The sequence below is a fragment of the Periplaneta americana genome, chromosome 5 (genome assembly GCF_040183065.1).
Source record: "Periplaneta americana isolate PAMFEO1 chromosome 5, P.americana_PAMFEO1_priV1, whole genome shotgun sequence".
NCBI lineage: Eukaryota > Metazoa > Arthropoda > Insecta > Blattodea > Blattidae > Periplaneta > Periplaneta americana.
In genome coordinates, this window is record NC_091121.1 from 46,235,022 (window position 1) to 46,257,308 (window position 22,287).

Consider the following 22,287-nt stretch of genomic DNA (forward strand, 5'->3'; position numbering starts at 1 on the left):
GGGCATGTAGCACGTATGGGCGAATCCAGAAGTGCATATAGAGTGTTAGTTGGGAGGCCGGAGGGAAAAAGACCTTTAGGGAGGCCGAGACGTAGATGGGAAGATAATATTAAAATGGATTTGAGGGAGGTGGGATATGATGATAGAGAATGGATTAATTTTGCTCAGGATAGGGACCAATGGCGGGCTTATGTGTGGGCGGCAATGAACCTCCGGGTTCCTTAAAAGCCAGTAAGTAAGTAAGTTATACTTTTGAGCAGGGACGTCGCTAGGGGGATGCAAAAGGGTGCGCAAGCACCCCATAAAAAATTGGAGCACCCTTTTCGCACCCCAAAATGCAATTTATTAACAAAATACTAGGCATAAATTATTTTGAAGAACAAAAACAAACAATTTCTTGGATGTGAAAAAACTACGTCCCATAGTGTATCGTAATGGATGTGATGAGCAATAATAATAATAATAATAATAATAATAATAATAATAATAATAATAATAATAATAATAATAATAATAAACAGATGTATAGTATGCGCGCAAGTGCATGAAAGAACATTTCAGATTTTTTATGTGCCACATTTTTATAGCTTGCACCCCATTTTTAAATCTCGCACCCCATCCGCACCGCCCTTGCTCTGATCCCAGCGACGTCACTGCTTTTGAGGATGAGCACTTCATGTGATTATATACTCGTAACCACTAGAACATACTCATATTCGTAAGAATAAAGACATTCTACCTAACGCGAATATATACTCATCTCTACAGCCTTCTTGATCGTTTAAAAGTTAGTATGTGTTACCTATCCTCTTTGACCACATTGCACCGTGATACTCAGTTTTTTTTATAGACTTTCACATGCTATCCGCATGCTGTAGTGGTTTGTGTTTTGGTTTTATAAATAAATAAGTAAATAAATAAACAAACAAACAAATAAGTAAAGGAATAAACTAATTAATTAATTAAATAAATTAAATAAACAAATAAATAAGTAAATAAATAAATGAATAAATAAATAAACATGAAAGAGAGAGAAAATAAGAAAAGTGACGTTAATAAACAGGAAACAAGAAAATAGTACTGGGAAATCGTCATTACGGGACGTTGGATAAAGATTACAATCCATTTCTAGAATTCCAGTTATGCTAATTCTATTTTTTATTATAGAGAGTTATATATAATTTAAAGTTACAAGTAATTGCATTTTGCAATTCAAATATTACAAAATAAACTGTAATTGTTAATTATGTTTAACAATACAATCTAACCTTATAATCTGATAGCCATTCACACTTTTATAGGTTATGTTTTTGTATGAATAACAAATACGTGTTTAACCTTTTTCACCTTCACTTTTGTGAAGCGTTAAAGACTTCTGAAGTTCACGTCTTTTTCTATATTTTTCCGTGAGGTACTATATCGTTCATAAATTCTGCCATTTTTTTTTATTTAACTTTAAACTGAACACAAATCAACAAATATTCAGAATTGAGTCTGCTACAAACCATACTCAGAATAACATGAGAACGAACTTATAAATATGAGAATATGCTAGCTTTTATTCTTATCAAGCATGAGTATATATTCTGTACAAGATGGGCACTTGAGTATATTCTACCATGCTTCCATGTTATGAGTATGTAATAAAAAATGAGTAGGTACTCAAATGTTTTTATTCTTACTAACAAGAGTATACACTAAAAAAAGTCCAGTATATACTATAAACTCATGTTTATTCTTACCATGGAATAATAGAAAACTTTCTGCATATGAGCATGTTTTAGTTAGTTTATGAGCATTACAACCAATGCTCGAAATGACCGGGGCGGAACGGAACCGCGCTCCGGTTCATTAATTTCAGGAACCTTTCCGTTCTGTGTCGTTAGAATAGCCGTTCTCCTTTCCGGATCGATTTAATTTGGTATTCATTATTGTACAGGGACATCATTTTATTTTTACTAACATTTTTAATATTAACTTGCCTATACCTCTGGATCAACGCCGTTTGCTACCCCCTTGCACGACTGGAGTTCGTTGATACTGGCGTAATATACAAACAAATCACTTTACTAGGTATAGGAGGGAAGAAAAGTAGTTCATCCATTTACATAAACTAGGAAATATTGCGCTTTTGAGTTTGATCATTTTCATTAGGTTTTTGTTTAATCAAAATACAGTACAGTATTAACAACGAGTGTTTTTACTCACTAACTGAGCTGTCCATGTTGACGTATTAATTATGCAGTGTATATTATATTGTCTACAGCACATTAGCGTACAATATAGAGAATGAAGTTAAATTGAAAAATAATCATAATATGGATATTTAAACGCATTTCTTAAAATGGTGGCCGTTCATTTCGATACAGGCTTCAGTTCTAATGTGCATATTATCGTACTATAGACTATTGTATCTAATCCCAATTACCAGTTTCGTTCTTCGTACTAGTAACTCATGTTGAAATAATTCTGTATTTACTGTATAAAAGAGTACCTTACGTACTGTAAATTCAATCTTCACTTCTGCCCGATCCGAAAATATAAAATTACTCAGACATGCTATCTACTGTCCGTCCAAGTGGTTATGTCGTAGGGTCGTAGAAAGGGAGGAAATCATATGAAAGTTAATTACTTAACGAGGCTCTATTATTTAAGTTATTTTAAACAGTTGTATAATATTACGTAAACGTCCAATTATTAACATAAATTAATGTTCTCAGAAATGAGCTAAGACAGCCCAGCCACTAGCTGGCGAATAAAATCTGGTGAGGGAAACCGGGATACGACGTAGGCAAATGGACGACAGTACCTGTGCGAAAATGATTCAATATTGAAAGCTCTTTTGTCACTGGAAAACGCGAACATATTTTTGGAACGTACTGTTTACTATGACCGTAAGGCTACTATGACTATATGCGGTCTTGGATCTGTGTGGACGGTTGAACTTCATTAGTAGAAGGGGTGGGAATGAAGTACATTCAAAAACTCAGGTACAATAAAAATTAAAGTAAAAATAAAATGATGTCCCTGTATATGTATATGAAGGGTTCAGAACCAAAGCGGGCCAAGCGCCATTTATTAAAAGCGGAGGAAGCAAGGGGTAAACTTAAGTAAACACCATAATTTAATGAAGATTGACATATCATTTAATTTTAATGTGCATACTTTATCTTACTTGCTGTATGTTTCGTTAAATTATGGTAATCACTTAAATTTAACTATTGTTTTCTCCGTTTTCAATAAATGGCGTTTGGCCCACTATGGCTCTGAATTCTTCATATGATAGGCCTATTTCAATATATTTTTCAGTTGTATGAAGTAAATTCTTAAAAATACTGACAACACTGTCTGCACTGTCGGTGCTGCTTTATTGCATCATTCTTTTTTTATTTGGTTATTTTACGACGCTTTATCAACTGCTTTTGTTATGAGATGAAGGTGATAATGCCAGCGAAATGAGTCCAGGATCCAGCGCCGAAAGTTACGCAGCATTTGCTTTTAATGGGTTGAGGAAAAACCCCAGAAAAAACCTCAACCAGGTAACTTGTCCCAACCAGAATTTGAATCCGGGTCCTCTCGTTTCACTGTCATGAATGCTAACCATTACTTCACAGCGGTGGACTTTCTTCTTCATTCATGGATAGGCGTTAGCCTGTTTCCACATCGAGAGAGACTATCTTGCCTTCTGATCAATGGACGGCCGATGCTTCTCTTTCCTTTTGGTTTATAATTCAATAAATTTAAGAAAGTCTGTCATCTATCAATCGTTATATATGTGCATACCAATTATATTTTAAATTGAAGACTGTAAATTGAAAACTCTGAAAGTGCAAAACATTAAATTATCGGGAAACACGAAAAAAACATAAACATTAATATTAAAAATAATTTTAATTCAATTAAATTGGAAATTCTTATAGTTTCACATCACTTTTAACACCTAATTTGAACAATGTCTCAAAATCACATTACTTTTGGGATGCATTCTCATACATTCTGGTAAAGATTAATGTGCCGTGCTGAATGTGGCATGCTGCACTGCCAAGAAAACGCTGAATGTGCCATGCTGCACCACCAAGAAAACGCTGAATGTGCTCTGCTGCACTGCCAATAAAACTCTGAATGTGCCATGCTGCACTGCCAAGAAAACGCTGAATGTGCCATGCTGCACTGCTAAGAAAACAATGAATGTGCCATGCTGCACTGCCAAGAAAACGCTGAATGTGCCATGCTGCACAGCCAAGAAAACGCTGAATGTGCCATGCTGCACTGCCAAGAAAACGCTGAATGTGCCATGCTGCACCACCAAGAAAACGCTGAATGTGCCATGCTGCACTGCCAAGAAAACTCTGAATGTGCCATGCTGCACTGCCAAGAAAACTCTGAATGTGCCATGATGCACCACCAAGAAAACGCTGATTGTGCCATGCTCCACTGCCAAGAAACCTCTGAATGTGCCATGCTGCACTACCAAGAAAACGCTCAATGTGCCATGCTCCACTGCCAAGGAAACTCTGAATGTGCCATGCTGCACTACCAAGAAAACAATGAATGTGCCATGCTGCACTGCCAAGAAAACGCCGAATGTGCCATGCTGCACTGCCAAGAAAACGCCGAATGTGCCATGCTGCACTATCAAGAAAACGCTGAATGTGTCATGCTCCACTGCCAAGAAAACTCTGAATGTGCCATACTGCACTACCAAGAAAACTCTGAATGTGCCATGCTGCACTGCCAAGAAAACACTGAATGTGCCATGCTGCACTGCCAAGAAAACACTGAATGTGCCATGCTGCACTGCCAAGAAAACGCTGAATGTGCCATGCTGCACTGCCAAGAAAACGCTGAATGTGCCATGCTGCACTGCCAAGAAAACGCTGAATGTGTCATGCTCCACTGCCAAGAAAACTCTGAATGTGTCATGCTCCACTACCAAGAAAACTCTTAATGTGCCATGCTGCACTACCAAGAAAACGCTGAATGTGCCATGCTGCACTGCCAAGAAAACGCCGAATGTGCCATGCTGCACTACCAAGAAAACACTGAATGTGCCATGCTGCACTGCCAAGAAAACGCTGAATGTGCTCTGCTGCACTGCCGAGAAAACGCTGAATGTGCCATGCTGCACTGCCAAGAAAACGCTGAATGTGCTCTGCTGCACTGCCGAGAAAACGCTGAATGTGCTCTGCTGCACTGCCGAGAAAACGCTGAATGTGCCATGCTGCACTGCCAAGAAAACGCTGAATGTGCCATGCTGCACTGCCGAGGAAACGCTGAATGTGCCATGCTGCACTGCCAAGAAAACGCTGAATGTGCTCTGCTGCACTGCCAAGAAAACACTGAATGTGCCATGCTGCACTGCCAAGAAAACGCTGAATGTACTCTGCATCACCACACTCGAAATTCTTACAGGGTAATATCACTAACACAAAAAGCTATAAAATTCCCTCTATTTCACATCTATAGGCCTAAATTCAACCATGGTAAATAGGCCCTTCAACTGAGGTGATTTTCATCTTCATATTCAGTTTTTCGCATAATTGACGTATCAGTCCTCAGTTTACCAAAAGAAACAAGTTGATGATGATGATGATGATGATAATAATAATAATAATAATAATAATAATAATAATAATAATAATATCAATTATTGTCCAATTTTCACTGCCATAAGTGAGAATGGGAACGACCATCATCTTGTAGAACTTCATTTGCGTGCATCTTCTTGTTTTACTTTTACATTGCTTTAGTTCTTATTGCGGTATGTCTGTGATATGTTTGACTTGAATTTTGGTAAGCTTTTGAATAATAGCGTGACGTTAATGAAGTTATAAAGACAGGGACTCAGCAACACTTTATCACTCCGTATCGAGCTAATGATCAGATGTCATAGGACACTACTAGGCAGTGAGTCGAATTTCTTTTTATTTAAACTGTGACCTGAGTATCCATTTCAAAGACCTTACGAAACAAAAGTTTCAATCATAAATGTAGTAGGGTCGGAAATCATTTTCTTTCGCTAGTAATAGGCCTATGAATATGCGTCGATGTAAATTATTAAAGGTGTGTGCATTTTATAATGTATTTAGGCCTATATTGTTGAAAGAAGTGACTACCGTTCGTGGTTTCCGTCTGTGTAAATATGATGAAAGGGGTGAACATTTCCGAAGACTTGTGCCCGAAATTTGTGTGCTAATTGATGTGTGTATAAAAATCTCATGGTAATACTCGGCGTCATCTCACTGGTCATTAATTCCGTCATCAACAACACCGTACCCACGAAAATAATAGACTTCCGGCTCGTGAAAATATCCATTTCGAGCCCTAATTAGAACAATCCTATAGAACACCGTTGTGTGGTGTTCTGCGAACAAATCCATGTGGTTCCGCGAGCCCTAAGTGGTTTTTAATTTTTATTTTATACTTAGAGGATAGTACTATATATGCATACGAAAGTCTGATAATATGAATCGATATTTTTATTTTCTTTAGTAGGTTATTTTACGACGCTTTATCAACATCTTAGGTTATTTAGCGTCTGAATGAGATGGTGATAATGCCGGTGAAATGAGTCCTGGGTCCAGCACCGAAAGTTACCCAGCATTTGCTCATATTGGGTTGAGGGAAAGCCTCGGAAAAAACTCAACCAGGTAACTTGCCCCGACCGGGAATCGAACCCGGGCCACCTGGTTTCGCGACCAGACGCGCTAACCGTTACTCCACAGGTGTGGGTGAATCGATAATAATATGAAGCATTACCAATAATGAACCTCGTATTTAAGGTACTCAACTCATGGGCCCAAAGTGAATTTACACCCCTCACCAACAAACTTATGTAAATGTTAAAACATTTAGCAGTCAGTCTGTAACAAAAAAGGACGTATAAGAACAATTTAACATAATGCTAGATCCTACAATCTGAAGCGAAATAGGAAAGTATTGACAATTCGTTTTCAGCTCCATTTTTTTTTTCGTTTCTCAAAATTTTATCGCCCCTACGAATTTGTCGCCATGGGCCCTGACCTTTATGGCCCGTGCGTAAGCCTAAATACCAGCCTACCAATAATTATATTAATATGAATGCGGTAATTATTATTATTATTATTATTATTATTATTATTATTATTGTTATTATTATTATTATTTTTACTAAACATATTATAAAATGGAAAATAATGCTGTTCATTTATCACTTTTATCACGCAACTGGTCACGGAGTGTAAGATTCTGGGTTAGATCCCTGGTGGTGGTTGGAATGTCTCGTTGCCAAAACTACTAGAACGGCCCCAAGTTTCACTCACCATCCTATCAAAATTGAGTACCGAATTTTTCTTGGCGGTGAAAGGTGGTCGGAGCGTGATGCAGATCACATCACTTCATTGTAGTGCTGAGGTCAAGAAGCCATGAAACTGCACCTTTATCTTTACTTTTATCACTTGATTTCTGCGTATGGATCCACCAAAACAAAATACCGAAAAATACTACATACAAATGATGCTAGAGTTTTCCATCATAGAGCCAGAATTAAAAAGAATCTACAGACTTAAAAATCAAACACATTCATCTCACTGAACAGAAATATTGAGTTTCTAGCTTTCACTTGTTTGTTATTAATTAAATAGCCTTCTAAGAAAATGTAATAAATTTTGTACTATAATACATGATGTACAAGGTAAGTTACACTCCGTGTCTGGGATCTGTGGAATAAATCGACGCATTTGGGTGCAGCCTATGACAAGGGAATGGGCGGAGCCTATCAGTGCGGGAATGTATTGCGGGTTACATCGGCTCACTGCCGCTAAGGGGTAAGATGCGCGTGACAGAAGGTGATAAGTAGGGGTGGCATTTTAGACGCTTGTCTTCAATCAATGCTTTCCACCAGAGCGGTCATTGGACTGCCCCCCTCCACTCACCACTTGCGCAAAGGACTTGTTTCGGTTCCTATACTCCACAGATTCCAGAAACGGAGTATAGTCTAATATCTAAATTGTTAGAAAACTATCATAAGAATATTTCGGTTTTAATCCGGCGTACTGGGAAGATTATGAGTAATTCATGTCCTTATTGAATGTTACCAGCCTGCAAATAAGTAAGTCATGTTGGCGTTACCTACTCGAAGTTTTCTGACATAGGTTACTTGATTTTTATGAGGTTTACTCCTGTAGACTGTTGCCTTTTCTACGGCTAAGAGCCAATCTGCCCTTGGTCTACTCCGAGTATTTCATTTCCCCGGTACCACCCATATCTGGGAAGCATCCTCCTATCCGCCACCTGGGGAGGCACCCGATGGGGAACTAGCAGTTTCATTTGCAAACTCATGTTCCTTTTATTGATTTTCAGAAAGGTTTGATAATTTATTTATTTATTCTGGTAGAGTTAAGGTCATGAGGCCTTCTCTTCCACACTACCAGAAGTAAAATATATATTGAAGTAATAGCATTAACAAAAGTAGTAATATTAATGGTAATACTTACATATAAAATCGTTATCATGCACATTAAGGACCTTAAATATAAGGAAATATTTACTAAACATGATAGGCGTACATAATTAAGTAATTACAATTTACATCCTAATTCTACTTTATAATAGGCTTAAATGACAACTTATACAATTTAGAAATAACAAAAGTAGTAAAATTAATGGTAATACTTACATATAAAATCGTTATCATGCACATTAAGGAGCTTAAATATAATGAAATATTCACTGAACATGATACATAATTAAGTAATTACAATTTACATCCTAATTCTACTTTATAATAGGCTTAAATGACAACTTATACAATTTAGGAATAACAAAAGTAGTAACGTTAATGGTAATACTTACATATAAAATCGTTATCATGCACATTAAGGAGCTTAAATATAATGAAATATTCACTGAACATGATACATAATTAAGTAATTACAATTTACATCCTAATTCTACTTTATAATAGGCTTAAATGACAACTTATACAATTTAGGAATAACAATAGTGGTAAAGTTAATGGTAATACTTACATATAAAATCGTTATCATGCACATTAAGGAGCTTAAATATAATGAAATATTCACTGAACGTGATACATAATTAAGTAATTACAATTTACATCCTAATTCTACTTTATAATAGGCTTAAATGACAACTTATACAATTTAGGAATAACAAAAGTAGTAAAGTTAATGGTAATACTTACATATAAAATCGTTATCATGCACAATAAGGAACTTAAATATAATGAAATATTCACTGAACATGATACATAATTAAGTAATTACAATTTACATCCTAATTCTACTTTATAATAGGTTTAAATGACAACTTATACAATTTAGGAATAACAAAAGTAGTAAAGTTAATGGTAATACTTACATATAAAATCGTTATCATGCACATTAAGGAACTTAAATATAACGAAATATTTACTAATATGATAGGCGTACGTAATTAAGTAATTACAATTTACATCCTAATTCTACTTTATAATAGGCTTAAATGACAACTTATACAATTTAGAAATAACAAAAGTAGTAAAATTAATGGTAATACATATAAAATCGTTATAATGCACATTAAGGAACTTAAATATAAGGAAATATTTACTAAACATGATAGGCGTACATAATTAAGTAATTACAATTCACATCCTAATTCTACTTTATAATAGGCTTAAATGACAACTTATACAATTTAGAAATAACAAAAGTAGTAAAATTAATGGTAATACTTACATATAAAATCGTTATCATGCACATTAAGGAGCTTAAATATAATGAAATATTCACTGAACATGATACATAATTAAGTAATTACAATTTACATCCTAATTCTACTTTATAATAGGCCTAAATGACAACTTATACAATTTAGGAATAACAAAAGTAGTAAAGTTAATGGTAATACTTACATATAAAATCGTTATCATGCACATTAAGGAGCTTAAATATAATGAAATATTCACTGAACATGATACATGATTAAATAATTACAATTTACATCCTAATTCTACTTTATAATAGGTTTAAATGACAACTTATACAATTTAGGAATAACAAAAGTAGTAAAATTAATGGTAATACTTATATATAAAATCGTTATCATGCACATTAAGGAACTTAAATATAATGAAATATTCACTGAACATGATACATAATTAAGTAATTACAATTTACATCCTAATTCTACTTTATAATAGGCCTAAATGACAATTTTTAATTGGCCTAAATGACAAACAAACAGAATAACCTATAAAAATCAGCTAACACTCACGAATCAATTCCATGTAAAAGTAATTCTTAATTCTCAATTTAAATTGATTAACTGTTCGGCAATCCCTGACATGACGAGGTAAGGAGTTCCATAGGCGACAAGCTGACAGGTGAAATATAAGAAATAGAAAGAGGTACGGTGACGAGGAATGGATAATAAAGCCTGATGTTGATTCCGCAATGTTGTAAGGTCTGCAAAGCGACTTCTCAGATATTTTGGAGTAGAAGTGAGTAATAATAATAAAATCGGCCTGTCATAGCAGGTGACCATATAGGTCCGGAAAACAATTAAAAAAGTGTGTTGATCTAAATGAGGCGTTGGAAAGCAATGGTGGATCATTAATGTTTAGGTGATGGGTTTGGACTTTTTCCATTGCTGGTTGTCACAAACAAAAATTAAGACATAACGTTTCGAAGGGTGGTTCTCCCTTCGTCTTCAGGTAGAAGGAAGGAGAGAAAGGAAAAAAAAAAAACCTACTGTTGGGATCGTTACGTACAGCTATTCATACAGTCATACAGAATAGCTGTACGAAACGATCCCAACAGTAGGTTTTTTCCTTTCTCTTCTTCCTTTCACCTGAAGACGAAGGGAGAACTACCCTTCGAAACGTTATGTCTTAATTTTTGATTGTGACAACCAGCAATGGAAGAAGTCCAAACCCCTCACCTAAACATTAATTTAAAAAATGCATATATGGAATAGAGAGAGAAATCAATACAGTAGTTAGCAATCATAGTAAAATATGCAATTTAGAAAGTTTAAAAAATGAAACATTTTATAAATGATTATGTAAAATGCCTATGGATTTCTTTAAGATATTTAAACAAATATTTTTAATATCTTGGGATGACATATATTGTTTTAAAATGTCAGTAGTATATTTATACGCCGATCCGCAGGCACCAAAAAGCAAACCCCCTCACCTCCCGTGTCTAATTAATCGCATTATAAATCTCACTCCAGTGAGGAACACATGGGCGGTAAATGACTTGTTTTTCTTGATCAACCGCTAATGCTTGAGATACAAATAGAACAGATAAAGAATGCATTTTTCTCCGCTCCTTTAGACGGACCCATGAAAGAGTTTCAAAAGGTGGCGTTTTATGGTCAAATCTACGAATATTGCACATGAAGCGGACACACATATTATGAACACGTTATACTCTTTCAATTAAATTGGAAGTTATATTTGTCAAGAGGGAATCGCAGTAATCAAAATGGGGCATCACTAGCGATTGAACAATTTTTCCTTATATGAAAAGAGGTAGACAGTTTCGAAAAAAATGTAGAAAGAAAGAAAGAAAGGAACTGTGATCAATAATAGAAGAATATGGCTACCCTAGTCAGTTAATTAAAGTGATTAAAATATATATGTGACAATTCAGAATTTTTTTTTTTTTTTTTTTTTTACCTTGGGGATTTAGTGAAGTGAATTTTTGATGGCAGGCAGAGTAATTTATCTCATGCCCCCATGTTTGGATTGCTACCAGTGCACTTCATTAGAACCAGGTACCCAGCTTCGAAGCTGTTAGCCCTGTGAACTTACAATATATTTATGCAATTCAGAAATTATAAATATAGAGAATTTTAAAACAGAAGCATTAAAAATAAAGAAAAGCGTCAGACAATGCCGCTCAATATCTCCCACTCTTTTTAATATTTATGTTACTGATCTTTTCCTAAAATGGAAACAAAATTTTAACAAAGAAATAGAACTAAATCAACAAAGAAAAATAAATGTTTTATTGTACGCTGATGATTTAGTAATTATTCAGGAAAACGAAGATGACCTACAAAGATCTTTACATAATTTAAATCAAATTTGTAAACAGTATTGTTTTAAAATTTTCAAAGAAAAAACGAAGACATTTTGGGGCAAAAATGAGATCAGATCCAAAATAGTACTTGATAATCTCTTCTTGGAACAAGTGAACTAGGTTTCCAACCTAAAAGAGAGATAAATATAAAATTAGCAAAGTTCCGAGCAATATGTGGGACAGTCAACAAAACGCTGAACAATAAAAAAAAATTATACTAAAATTAAATGTTACAAAATAAGGACTAAACTTAGGCCTATATTAATGTATGAATCTGGGACATGGATACAGACAAGGAAAGTTAAGAATAAAATACAAGCATCAGAGATGAAATTCTTAAGAAAAACAAAAGGATGTACTTTATTAGCCTAGGCTACATAAATCAGGGTACAGTACATCAGTTGTTCATAGATTTCAAAAAGGCATATGACTCGGTCAAGAGAGAAGTTTTGTATAATATTCTTATTGATTTTGGTATTCCCAAAAAACTAGTTCGATTAATTAAAATGTGTCCCAGTGAAACCTACAGCAAAGTCCGTATAGGCCAGTTTCTATCTGATGCTTTTCCAATTCACTGTGGGCTAAAGCAAGGGGATGCATTATCACGTTTTTATTTTTTAATTTTGCTCTAGGTATGCCGTTAGGAAAGTCCAGGATAACAGAGAGGGTTTGGAATTGAACGGGTTACATCAGCTGCTTGTCTATGCGGATGACGTGAATATGTTAGGAGAAAATCCACAAACGATTAGGGAAAACACGGAAATTTTACTTGAAGCAAGTAAAGAGATAGGTTTGGAAATAAATCCCGAAAAGACAAAGTATATGAATATGTCCCGTGACAAGAATATTATACGAAATGGAAACATAAAAATTGGAGATTTATCCTTCGAAGAGGTTGAAAAATTCAGATACCTTGGAGCAACAGTAACAAATATAAATAACACTCGGGAGGAAATTAAACACAGAATAAATACGGGAAATGCGTGTTATTATTCGGTTGAGAAGCTTTTGTCATCTAGTCTGCTGTCAAAAAAGTCTGAAAATTAGAATTTATAAAATAGTTATATTACCGGTTGTTCTTTATGGTTGTGAAACTTGGACTCTCAATTTAAGAAAGGAACAGAGATTAAGGGTGTTTGAGAATAAGGTTCTTAGGACAATATTTGGGGCTAAGACGGATGAAGTTACAGGAGAATGGAGAAAGTTACACAACACAGAACTGCACGCATTGTATTCTTCATGTGACATAATTAGAAACATAAAATCCAGACGTTTGAGATGGGCAGGGCATGTAGCACGTATGGGCGAATCCAGAAATGCATATAGAGTGTTAGTTGGGAAGCCGGAGGGAGAAAGACCTTTTGGGGGGCCGAGACGTAGATGGGAGGATAATATTAAAATGGATTTGAGGGAGGTGGGATATGATTGTAGAGACTGGATTAATCTTGCTCAGGATAGGGACCCATGGCGGACTTATGTGAGGGCGGCAATGAACCTCTGGGTTCCTTAAAAGCCATTTGTAAGTAAGTAAGTAAGTAGAACATGATTACCAGCCTAAATTACACAAAATGTTTTATGGTTCCGCCAAAATGACATGTGAGCGTCAAAGGGTCTGTGACACTCAAAAGGTCAGCAACTAAATAAAATTTTAAAGCAACATAAAATTAAAATAGTACATTATGCAACGAGCCTATAATGGTAGTAATTAAGACGGGAATATGTTTATGAAACGAGCGCAAGCGAGTTTCATAATTTTCATACGAGCGTCTTAATTACCATTATAGGCAAGTTTCATACGACTTTTTATGCTCGACCATATTTCTAACTTGAAATTATTCAGATGTATACATTTTATTTGTATCTGACAAGATCGGAAGTGACCTTGTTCTAGGTCGTGAATTGTGAGATGTGCGCAGACGCGAAAGTATTGATTTTCCCGAGAAAGAAATGTCATTGACCTTGATATAATCTAGAGAGTAAAATAAAAATTAATGTTGATATAACCTTGAAATTGATTTAGACATTTGAAAACGAGATGACAAATTGAATTTATTTGAATATTATTTACAATTAACGCTAATTATTATAGTAACAGAACATAACCTTCTGCGACAGTATTGGATTTCCGTGACGTTTCCCTAGTTGTCTTTCGATTGCATATCCGAGAATAATCGATACTTGCGCTTTCATATTGCTACAATGGTGTTTTCTGATTGGTGGAACACCTGAACTTTAATGAATAGGTGTACTTTAATGAGGTCCATTAAAGGGCTTCTACCAGGTGTATAATTACTACATTTCGGCATGGACGAGAATAAAATTATTTCAACTCTTGGCATAAGTGTGCTTAGGAAAATATTTAGGGCTGAGAAGGATGAACTTACAGGAGAATGCAGAAAGTTACGCAACGCAGAACTGCTCGCATTGTATTCTACACTTGACATAATTAAGAACCTTAAATCCAGATGTTTGAGATGGGCAGGGCATGTAGCACGTATGGACGAATCCAGAAATGCATATAGAGTGTTAGTTGGGAGGGCGGAGGGAAAAATACATTTGGGGAGGGTGAGACGTAGGCCTATATAAAAATTACAATTCAATAACATGAACGAAGGAAAGTTAAAATTTTGTTCAGAATTATCCGCTAGTGTATGACAAAACACAAAAGTACAGCTGTAATAATTATTTATTATTAACTAGCTGAAAGCACCCGGCGTTGCCCGGGTTTTCCTTTCTGCTTGTATTTTTAATTAAACTTGTTATTAAATTTTCGGAAATCTCGGAAACCTAACTATACACAACCAAAACGAATTGTCTTTACTAAGCTTTCCTCGCCCATAAAGATGAATCTTTACTTAACGTTACTTACATGAATTAATGAACTCAGCCAAATTCCTACCAGGGTTAACTCAATTTAAAACAGTTGTAAATCAGGCACCGCAAAGAAAACATTTCATCAAGTGCCTGACGTTAAACTGTTGTTTTAAATTTATTTATTTATTTGTTTTTATTTATGTATATTTATTTTTATTTATATATTTATTTGTTTTTATTTATATATTTATTTGTTTTTATTTATTTATTTATTTATTCTGGTGTAGTTAAGGCCATTAGGCCTTCTCTTCCACACCGCCAGAAATACAAATAAAGTAATAGAAAAATCAAACTATAAACAAAGTAAACCCCACCGAAAATATAATTCCTTCTCCTCTTTCTGATCAGTTTCAGCATCGTATCGATATATACATATATAATTTAATTTATATTGGAAGATTTTTTTTTACCTCTTGACCGCTGTACACCCACTTATATCATACCCAGTATTTTTTTAATATAACTTGAAACTATATCTCATAAATTCAGAACATATTATATTAATTCTAATTTTATACACAGAATAAAGATACAATATAAACTCGCAATAAGTCATTTTTTAACATAAAGACTAATATTCTGAGAAACGTATAGGCCTACCGGTATTTTAGAAATTAAGAGATTTTTATTTCCACAACGTTTAACATGCTAAATTTGCAACGTGATTATACAGATACAATTTCGCAGCAACACATTTTCGGACGTGAACAACAATATTTTGAGAATTAATGCAATGTTATTTTCAGTGGGCTTATGTAAATTCACATACTACATTAGCAACATGACAAAAGTATCATTGAATTGCTTATTGATATATAGATATATATATATAATCTTTTTTTTTTCATTTCTTTGTATATAATGTAGTTGAGGATGTGAAAAACACGCAGTGTTTAAGTTAATGTCTGCAACTTTGAGCGATTGTCCTTCAGCTTCATTTAAATATGGCCATTGCAAATGCTAGTGGCATTGAAATTGCAGTTGCTTAAAATTGAATGAGTATCCTAGCAATACGTGGAATAAAAACATCTCCCTTTATTTTTGCAGTTAATATTACCAATTCTGTTACGTTTCGTATGAGTTTTTCACACCAGTTCTTATTCGTGCATAATTTTAGTGGGTCAATATTTCGCAATCGAACTATTGGTTATTCAATATTAAGTAAATTATGTGGTAGCAATCCTTGTACTTTCAAAGAATTTTAGAATTCAGTTGTATAAAACACTATCACTATCTACAAAATTAGATCGAGGACTTCATAAAACGGTCCTGGACTGCGTAAAGATACTTATTGCATGAATTATCTAGTTTTAGCCTTCATGATCTGTAACAACAATGTAATTTAATTTCGTGTTAAAATTTCCATGGCCTCGTGAAAGTCGATGTTGAATACAACAGACAATAATAAAAAACAATTGACTGTAGAAGATTTTGCATTTTAATATAATACATGAATATTTGATCTATTTACTTGTATTATTTACAATTTTAATTAATTTAACTTCCATTTGCACAATTTTAATGTAGCCTATGTTCTTCTCCTGGTTATGAAGGTTAAATGTGCAAACTTTGGCACATATCGGTTAAAGCGTGTAGATTTGTATAGAGAACATACATACATACATACATACCCACATTCAATTTTATATATTAAGATAATAAATATTATTCCAGTGATATTGTTTGAATCGAAATAAGTGAAGTGGAACATCAGATAAACATTAATATCCAATGAAGTGTTGTTTCATCTCTCAGAATAAGCCAAATAAAATGGAAAATTCGACGCGTCTTAATAGAAATGAGAAGAATGATAAAAATGGTGTATATCAGTGAGATAGTGTTTCATGTGTTTGCACACGTTTATTTGAGTAGGGCGGTGCGGTGACCTTGCTTAACAGTCCGTTGCTGTGCACATCCTCCGTCGAAACGAGCCATGTGCATGACGTTTCCTGCGTGGCTTATGAAATTTACCAGAAGGCCTAACCATGGAAACTGCATCCTTACAGACTCCACGGAGGCGACACTAGTAAAAAGAACGAATTCAGCCGACGATGACGTCATGTCACTTGAGCTGACGCAGTTGCAGTGACAATAGCAGGAAGTTTGCACATTCCACGCACTCCCTCACAGCCCGCGTTTCCTATCTGTAAGCTGAGGCACATTTCAGTTGTCACGTTATCAACTTAATTGAATTTATGGCACTCGGTATCAATTACGTGTTATTTATACGTAGGTATCATGCTACATCGTGAATTCAAGGCCTCGATAATTGAAGAGGTGGATTCCAAAGTGTCCAAAGTCCATTTTTTTAGATTTTAACTTATTTTATTCACGTTTTAATTTATCCTTTTCAAGCTATAACTGTAAGTTTATTTAACAGACTTTCCTAAGACTTGACTTGGTGTCTACATATGTTTTTTCAAACGTATTTATGGGCATCAATTTGATTTTATCAGTTTTTTTGTCATTTTCCTCATAACTTGTCATTTGGACTTAGGCCAGTTAGGAATCTACCTCTTCAATTGTGGCTTATCTTCCCCCATCTGTAACTGACAGAAAATCTTCGCGGTATGGTTAGAAATAAATCGTAGTGCCATGAAAATTAGTAATATACATATACGAATTAACATAGGCCTACAAGGATTTAAAAAAAGTAACGCACAGTTACAATTGAAATTAAATGAGGCGATTTTGGACAACAATTTGAGACACGTCAAACCTTGTATTTAAAAAGGAATATTTTTTTATGCCAATAATAGTAATATGCGTTACAAGAGCGGTATGTTGATGTTTTCATGTTCGAGGAAAAGACTGGAAAAGCGAAACGTAGTTGAGCTTTTTTAATTTCCGAGAACATGAAAACAAACATACCGCTCGTGTATCGTACATTATTTTGTGCGAAGATCGTTTATTACATACCTGAAAGAGGAATTTCTAATTAGTTGCAATGAAATCTCCATCTTGGTTTCTGTTCAATGACGGCAATTTTGGAAAACAAAAATATCTCTCTTTAACATTGTTGCTATAAAATGTTTTCTGTGTTTACTATATTGCAGCAGGCCGTGATATACGTCTGTCTTTTTTTTCCCCCAGTCTATAAATGCGAACTTAAAACAAACGGTAAGGTTATGTAATGATTTATTTTTCATTTTAATATTTTAACAATATTATTTATATAACATATTGCAGTAATAACATCGGCATCTGGAATCTTGTTGATTTTTTCACGGCTTCCTTAATGTTACTTGTATCAGGAATGCAATCAGTTTCGTGGAGTAGTAGAGTTTACTTAATTTTTGCAAATATTTAAAAACAATAATTAACTGTACAATTTTTAGGTGAAATTGCAGTGGTAAGTTTCCAATTTATAATTATTACTATGTTAAACGTCTCTAAAAATAATATGTTAAAAGCCTAAAGCAGTAAAATGAACATGTCTCTTAAGCGGTAAGAAGAGGGAAATTGTTATGTGTGTTACGTTGGGAATACTGAATGTGGTATTTCACACTTACCGCGTATTGGTTTTGTGCGGAAAGCAAGCAAATACGCACGATCTCGCACAAACTAATTTTGCGACTGTTCTGTGAGTTTTGACATGCTTAAATGACAATCATTTCTTAATATCATCCGAAAGAGCATATTTTTTTATTATTTCATTTGTTTTATACAGAAACACTAATGGTTATGGTTACTATGGTAACAATTTAATTATTGGCACATTTTTTTTTAGTCATTGTGTTATGAAAGCAGTTTTATTGGTGAAATAATCATAAAACAAGACGTTTTAACAGCAAATGAGAGAATTAACATGAAACTCATCCAAATTGGCCACACGTTTCTCATTCAATTGTGAGCAGAATAAAAGCAAAATTCAGAGAACATGGACATGTCAGAGACAAAAAAAAAAAAAGATCATTTTCTATTATCTTCTTGTTTTGTATCGATTTTATCAATAAAACTCTTTTATAACGCAAGTATTAACAAAACCTATCAACAATTAAATTGTTATCATAATGACCATGACCATAGTGCTTCTGTATAAAACAAATGAAATGTTGTATATAAGCATAACGATATACTCGTTCAGATGATATTAAAAAAAAAAAAAAAAACATTTCGCCATTTAACCCTTAAAGCAAAGTGGCAAAACTTCATTTCTCACACTAGTTTATTAAACCGTGTCGGACTGTAAAGAAAGCAACTATCGCAATGTCCATATTTTGTATGTTGTACAATATTATATTATTGTGTAATTTTGGTTATTTAATTTTCCTACCAATTTTTTTCTATTCTATTAAAATTATGGCATATATTAACCTGTTGTATCCTATAGGATACTTTGTGAATTTAAGGGTTAAGAATGTTCTCGATGACTCGTAACTCGCAAACTAATATTCGCAAAAATATTTATTTTCGTCTATAAAAATATTCGTTTCTACTCGTAAATACAAGATGTGACGTGTCGTGGGATTTTTGTACAAAATTCACTCACTCAATTTTATTGGACTAGTCACTAGTGCATAAGTTCGTAGCGTAAATAAATACTTGGTTGCTATGGAAACAAAGACAACAGTTGAATGAAAGTACAGAAAAATGCTACAACTTATGCACCAACCATAGTTGCAAAATTATTATTTGTTACTCTTGAAAAACCGTGAAACATTTGCAGAGGACTTATGTTAATGACGTCAGAAAATAATATGCGAAGAGCAGTCACAAGTCTTAATGGACTTCTGGAACAGTACAATAATGAAGATTTCAAAGAGAAACCCAAGTCAATGGGATTTGAAAGCTACGACTGAAGAAGATAAAAAATGTAATAAATTATGAAATTATATTACAAACATTACATTTAGCCTAGTAGCATATAGTATCAATGTCATCAGTTTAAATGAATGCAAGGAGCAAAATGAAATTAAATACAATAAGTGAATTGGACAGAGAGAGAAGAATCCAAAAAGGATAGCTGCCCTTGAAAAGGGGGTACCGAGCGGTAACAGCACCTAAATTAATTGTAGATCAACAATATTCTGTTTTAAATTTAAATTTAATTTTTATTTTATTTTAATTTAATTTTTTTTGGGGGGCAGCTATCCTCGACATGAATAATTTATTTTTCATATATAGAGCTGTACGTGTGGTTATTTACAATTAACAAGGAATGTCTTAAAACATTAATGACTATATCTTGAAGTTCCATAAGATCGATATGGAAACGATGAAAGAAATTGATTCAAAATCTTGATATAGTGCCCCTTGCACCAAAGAGCAAGCCAATTACTTCCCAGCGACAAACGGGTATGCGGTATTTCTCTTCCAGATAAGGAAAGCAGGGTTCATAATGTCTTTTCTTTTCCAGATCTACTTCTTGTGGTTGGAATTCGGCACACTCAAATCTTATAGTGGGATCGATTATGAAGGCAGTCTTTTGATTGCTATCAATTGCTATGATGTCGGCACGTTTGGCGGAGCCAGTGGATGAAATACAATGTACTTCTTCATAAATGTCAAACTTTCCAGACTTCTTGAGGCATTCAGCAATTCGGCTTCTAACCCAGTGATGACGATTGTTCCGCAACAGTTCCCCTTTTCTGCAGACACCAAGAACATGAGGAAGGGTTTCATATTACTAAACGTTTGAATACAATGAAGGGTAATATTAATCGTAAGATGTACACAATATTATGGCAGGTCCAGTTTTGTATTGCAATGAAATATGGACCTTGAGATAAACTGATGAGTAGAGATTGGAAACATAAAAAGTTCGATTGGCTCTAGTTTAGTCGAAAGAGCACTAAGAGATATAAACAGATAAGTGGTTCAATTAGAGATAAGTTAAAATATATGGAGAAAACATTGTTACAGAGATAACTGATAAGGGACTACCAGATCAGATGAAAACAGGATGTAAACAATGATTCTAGATCGTAACACCAAAGCAACTCATGAATTACAAACCCCCAGTGTTGCCAACTGGACGGAAATTCCGTCAAAACTGATGATACCCGGCGTCGCATTGCATTTTTTTGTTATAACTTTTGAGAGAGATGAAATAACGTAACAACACATTTTTCTTTTATTAGGACTTCGTGTTTTCTTTTGATGTATCACAATATATAGTATCTTTGGAAAGAATGTCCATACCTGCTTTAATACTTACGCCTGTATGTTCAATTAGATTTTGTACTGCAAAGTGCACGTTTTTGTTTTATTTTATAAGAGAATAAGTTGTCTGGCGAAGTATCAGCATTCAGGGTAAGGTTTAGGAACTTTTATAAGTACATAATAATCCCGAATAGGGTAAGAAATCCATTGACTTTACGAAGGCGTGACAGCAATAATTAGTCCTTCATAACTGATGGTACTATTTTTCTCCAGCAAACGTTTTGATGGGGGCAGATAAGAAAGTTAAATGTTTTTCTTCCACCATGTTAATTCTTTTAACTGTCTAGTCCAACGACGAATGTTATTCTCTTGTGGTGGTTATTCTTTAAACACGCGACGAAATTCACGTCAGATTCAAATTTTACCAGCTACAAAAGACATTGCACTTTTATTTGGACGTCCATCTTGTATAATTAATTGTAACAATGGAAATTATTGCATTTGTTCGATTGTTACCGTCTTTTGTTTTCTTCAGTGCTTCAAACTTACAGACGAAAAACTTTGAGAGTTTTACTTTCATCTGGCACCAATATTACACTTCTACCTCTATTCATTAAAAAATACAATTCTCTGAAACGCCACTATGACTTTAGGACAGAGTATATAGACTATAATTTCATTTATATTGGAGGACTTTGCATTTTTTCACCCCATGACTCCTATAAACCCGCTTACAAGCAAACGTTCTGATGGGGACAGATAAAAAAGTTAAATTTTTTTCTTGCACCATGTTAATAATGTCAGAAGAAGTGCTTGTACAAATTTTGGCTACTCGACAGCAATTACGAGGCCGTCCAGAAAGTGATCTTTCCTGGGGCAGTTTATAGAAAAAAAGCACAATTGCATGGAAATATATTTATTGAAACAGATACAGCAATTGTTACGCTATTTTTCAACATATCCACACTGGAATTGAGACATTTGTCATACTATGGGATCAATTTTTGGGTCGTAGAAGTCTGCCGCCTGACTTCGGAACCAGCGTTTGACTACGTCTGCACCTCTCTCTGTCGATCCCATGATATGAGAAATGTCACAGTTCCGGTGGGGAATATGTTGAAAAACAGCTCAATTATTGCTGTGTCTGTTCCAATAAATTTGCCCGAAGAAATTGTGTTTTTTTTCTGTTAACGGCCCCTAGCGAACTTATTTCTATACGGAGTCGAGTGGCCAA